Raw genomic sequence first — 5,596 nt, 5'->3', positions numbered from 1 at the left:
GGACTATGTCTCTCGGCTGACCTGGGAACGCCTTGGAATTCCCCCGGAAGAGCTGGAGGAAGTGGCTAGGGAGAAGGAAGTCTGGGCATCCCTGCTTAGACTGCTGCCCTTGTGACCCGGCTACGGATAAGCGGGAGACAATGAATAAATGAATAAATGAATGAATGTTTTCTTAAAGCAGCTTTATAGAAATATAAAAATTCTGAATGAAACTTTAAAATTAAATTTATATTTATCCCTAATCATCAAGTCTGTAAACCCTCCAGAACTTTGCCTTAAAGAATTCAATTACATTTTATTTGTACAGTACTTTTAACAATAGAAATTGTCACAAAACAGCTTTACAGAAATACATGCTAATAACAAGAGGCTTGACTAAACAAATTGCTAATGATTGAGAGTGTATGAATCCAAACACTAATAGTAAGGCAATTCCATAAAATAATCCATAATCCATAAAGTAATACAAGATTGCAGCATGGAAGGATGCAGTGGCCACCTCAAATCCATAAATATGGTGCAATTTTTGGTGTAGCCTATTTTAATTAGAACATATTTCCTTGTACATCATAAACACTAGTGAACATGAGTACCATTGCCAATTCCTACTGAATATCAGTGATCAGAAGGTCTGGAGGGTGAAGCCCCAGCACTGTTAACCTCCAATTGCAGGCAGGTAAGTGGTCAACTCTGCACTTGATGACTGTTACCTTACTTCACGCCGCCTTCCACCTCCATTTTCCAGGTTTTTTTCCAGACCTCCACACGGAGATGCTGAGGTTGTGGAATAATCCTTATTAGACCGCTGCTATTCAGCCATTTTAGGCCTAGATAAAGATGGGTATGTGGCGATGCCTAGGGTTGAAGAGACGAGCAATCTCTCACCTTCACTGGGAGACACACATTTAAGCTCTGTCAGGTCACGTTGGCCCTTACAGAAAAGGCAAAAGGGTAAGCCAGTGCAGCACTGAGCACAATGGCATTTTGCAGGTGTACCAGGCAGGTAAGGGATGTCCCTTTATGACTGTCTCCATTGCTGTCTACCTTGCCACCTCCAGTGGTTCGTGGTTCAGCTATGCCCGCCCATGCTCTATCACCTTATATGTCTTTGCCTCCTGGGTTATGCCAGCTCACTGTTTTAGGGCACCGTAAGACAGTGAAAGGTTAAAACCTCTTGCACACCACCTGGCAGCATAGAAGCATCGCAGTGGGATACTGTGGGAAAAGTCTACAGAATCCAGTTCACCTCCCGTCCTCCTGAATTTAAGGTGTACTGCTCACTGTTGTTTAACAGACCAAACTTTATTCCACCTGGAGCAACTTCTCTCACATCTGAGAAAGGGCCCATAGGGCATATTCCCCTCTCAGATTGAGCTTTAGACAGCTGGCATTTCCTGATTCCCAGGCTCATCTTAGCTCAATGGAGGGACACGGCAGCCAGGCACTGAGAGAACCACTATCTTGGTTTATAGTTTGAGATTCAGTCACAATGTGGGCATGTCTGGGGGGATTCCATCCTTTCTGCTGTAAAGGACATTTGGATAGGCCAATGTCTTTCTGCCGCCCAGGTGCAAAGGGTGCTCAGCTCATGGCGGTAAGCTATTCCTTTGGGTCTGCTACACGAGACCATTTCAACTCTGGCTCAGGAGCAGGGGTTTTTCATCCACACAGATACCTTTTTGAGGGTCGCAAAGGTTATGCACCATAATATTTGTACCCTTCTTATCTGAACAAACCCTGGTTTCTTAACTTGGGTCCGATCCTTAGGGTATGGCATGATAGCAAGATTCTTTCAATGGACACCTTGCACATCTCTCAGGTTGGGGAACAATCTTAAATAGCCGCCCAGCCTATGGTATTTGGGAGGGCTCCTGTCTCACATAGCACACACTAATGAGGGCTATGTTTCTAGAGCTGAAACACTCTCTCCCAAAACTTAGTGGCTACCTTTCATGATCTCTTACATCAGTCATTAGATCAGTCCTTGTTTGCACTCTCAGGGAATGGCATCTCCACCCATAGGTGGTGGAATACATATGGCAATTTTGGAGGGACTTTGTTCACCTCTGGGGAGTTGACCCACTGTCCCTTGTGACTTTCTTCTTTTCTCAGATGCAGCCAAGGCTCTATCTGTATGCTTTCCCAGACAGCTCTGTTTATGGGGGTCCTAGCCAGGGTATGCCATGAACAATTCAATTCAATTCAATTTTATGTGTATAGCGCTTTTAACAAAGAGCATTGTCTCAAAGCAGCTTTACATAAGAAACAACATAAGAAAACAACAAACATATAAACAGACAGACAGACAGACAGTCCTAGATGTTATCCCAAGTGAGCAAGCCTGAGGTGACTGAGGCGACTGTGGCAAGGAAAAACTCCCTTAGATGGTATGAGAAAGAAACCTTGAGAGGAACCAGACTCAGAAGGGAACCCATCCTCATTTGGGTGACATCGGAGTGTGAGATTATATTGTGCATTCATGTGTAGTCATGTAAATTAATAAGGAGGTTGTTGTCAAGTTGGATCCTCGTTGGCCCACCTGAGTCTGGCTTGTAGACCTAATTTCCCTTCTGGATGTAGCGTTCTCTTGAAAGGGAACTACACCAGGTTACTTATGTAACCCGGTTCCCTGAAAAGGGAATGAGAGGTTGCTTTTCTTGCCACACTCCAGGCGTCAACTGGTGTAATGTAACATAGATGCCCTTTTATGGTATTGATGGCATGCTCCTCTTTGTCACATGATTTTGATTTCCATAGTGTCAGCCATGATGCAGCATCTTGTTCCCTTCACTCCCTTGTTTATTGAACTCTCTATTGAGAGTTTAGCTGGATTTCAGTTCAGATTTAGAGGATGCAAGGAGATAGTTCAGTCACCTGTGCCCTGGTAAAGCTGCAGGCCCTGACGGCCTTAGCCCCTTAGAGGACGTGCTACTCAGCTGTGTGCAGTTCCCTTTTGAGGGAACTTGATGCTGCGTCATGGCTGATGCTATGGGAACGCTTCTATGCGGAAGTTGTGTCTGAATCTCTGTGTAAAATCATAATGAATTATCAGCTTTAGTAGGTCACGTGATGTAGTGAAGCGTACCAGCAAGACCATAAAAGGGCAACTATGTCACATTATTTGGCTCTAATGTCACATTAGAAAGGCTTGTTCGCCTTTCTGTCTAGACTAAGGGAAAAGAAGATATACAGCTCTGGAAAAAAATAAGAGACCACTGCAAAATAATCAGTTTCTTAGGCTTTTTTCTTCCAGGTGCATGTATTGGTGAGATGAACAGTTTTGTTTCATTTTTTGTGAACTGCTGACAGTATTTCTCCTAAATTCAAAATATAACTATTGTTATTTAAAGTGTATATTTAAAGAAAATGACAACACATCAAAATGACCCAAGATCATGCTAAAAGATACAATCACATACAATGTTTTTAAAGAGATTGTTCTGACCTGCAGCTCATTTTAGTCATCCATCAGTGTGGGTTAGGTCAGACAATACAGAAAATCATAACTGACAAAAGAGAGACAAAAGAGCTTAATTTTCATGTGTGTGTTGTCTGATTTCAGTCACAGTAAAATAAGCAATTTATGATTTATGACTAGAAATGACATTCAAAGGAAAGTTTCAAGAAAGGTCTTTCTGAAAAAATGACACCCACACACAAATATTTCTTTTGTCAACAATGTCATTGTTTTGCTGTGAAGCAGATAAATATCTAGAACATCAATCTTCTATTGACATGAAGAATTTGCAGGTTGTATAAAGTGTCAAAGTGGGACAAACCAAGCTCTTTGTTGTTTAGTTTTTAGATTGGCTTTTCATGGTTGTGATCTTCTTTATTGAAGAACAAAAAATGATCAGAGATGAGTTCAGAGATGTGAATCTTGGAAAATATATTACAAACAGTACAAACAAAAATACAGGTTCTGGACATTTTTCATTAGCATTTCTGTCACTTCTTGAATCATGGTGAATCTCCTCCCTTTGATGGTGTTAACAAAAAAACTGTTTGGCCTGATACTGATCTTCTGATGTCACATTCATGTTGCACTGAGATAGGCTTTTTTGACTTCAGAAATGTGAATCTTAGAAAACATATTACAAATATTACAAACAAAAATACAGGAGTCTGGACATTTTTCATTAGCATTTCTGTCACTTGAGTCATGGGGAATCTCCTCTCTTTGATGGTGTTAAACTGCAACATAAAAAACCTGCTTAGCCTGCTACTGATCTTCTGATGTCACATTCATGTTGAAACCGAGATAAACTTTTTTGACTTGTAATAATGTGTGCCATTTCAAAAGAAATGTACTTATTTGTGTAACACTTCATTCTACTTTTCTGTCAAAGATTGTGGTACGAGTTATGCTTGGTTTATTTTAATGAGATTATTTTGAATTTGTTCATATTTCTTATAACTTGCTATATTATGAATATTGAAGATCCTGTGTCCCTGATTCATCCTGATATTTTTGATAGAATAAATATAACCCTATGGTCTTGGACAAATCTGCATAACTTTCCTCCTGTTACTTTGGGTACCAGCCTATATAGAGGGGCTGAATGCATATTTTTCTAGCTTTGCCTTGAGTCCTTCCTTCTCCAAACAATCCAGGACAATCTCCAACCTCTAGAAGTCCTGGGCTTTGGAAGAGGAAAACACAACAATATTGTCAAGATATAAGAGCAGAGTCTGACACCACTAATCACCAAACAGACACTCCATTAATCTCTGTAACTTACTTGAAGCATTACAAAGTCCAAATGCTTTATGGTTCCACTCAAATAATACAAATGGGTGTACAAATTGTGTATTTTAGCCTATCCTGTTCAGAAACAGGGACCTGCAATACCTGCTGGCCAAATCAAAAAACAGTAGATCCCGGTTAACGAATCCAAAGACTCTTCAATACAAGTCAGGGGAAATGTGTCCTTTCTAGTCTTAGCATTCAAGTGATGATAGTTAATGCACATGCGCAAAACTGCCAGCCTTCTTTTTAAAAAACACAATCGTCAAAGTATAAGGGCTACTTTCATGAACTATGCCAGCATCTAACAACTGAGGGATAGAGGGATATCATGGAAAATAAGGCAAGTACAACCTATATTGTTCTTATTATCTGAAAACCCTGTCTGATATTTCTGAAACAGAGCTCTAACCTGACCCTGCTCTGAACCTGACAAAGCCAATAGGTCAAGAGACTCTATCCGCTGGGACAAAGAAAGAAGGCCCCCCACACTATGGGACTGGATTTTGACAACATCTGGTTTTACTTCAACGACACCTGCCAGCAAAATAACTACACATAAACCTCCCTGAAATTATCCAACATGGTTGTAGGGGGAAGCATTATATCCACAGTGCCAACATTCACCCACAGGCACATAGACACCACAGGCACAGGTGATGCTGAAAGCCCAGCTGGGAGGCCCAACTCAGAAGGCTGAAACAAAAAAATATATCTGAAATACTGGCCTCAACAGGTTGCAGCCACCAGCTTGATCATGCCACCTGGGATGCAACACACTATACGTCCATGCACCAGCACACATCCCACTTTATCAGAAATCTTCCTAATACTTACTCACTGAAAATA

The sequence above is a fragment of the Hemibagrus wyckioides genome, linkage group LG03, assembly GCF_019097595.1.
Source record: "Hemibagrus wyckioides isolate EC202008001 linkage group LG03, SWU_Hwy_1.0, whole genome shotgun sequence".
NCBI lineage: Eukaryota > Metazoa > Chordata > Actinopteri > Siluriformes > Bagridae > Hemibagrus > Hemibagrus wyckioides.
Note: the sequence above shows the minus strand (reverse complement) of the source record.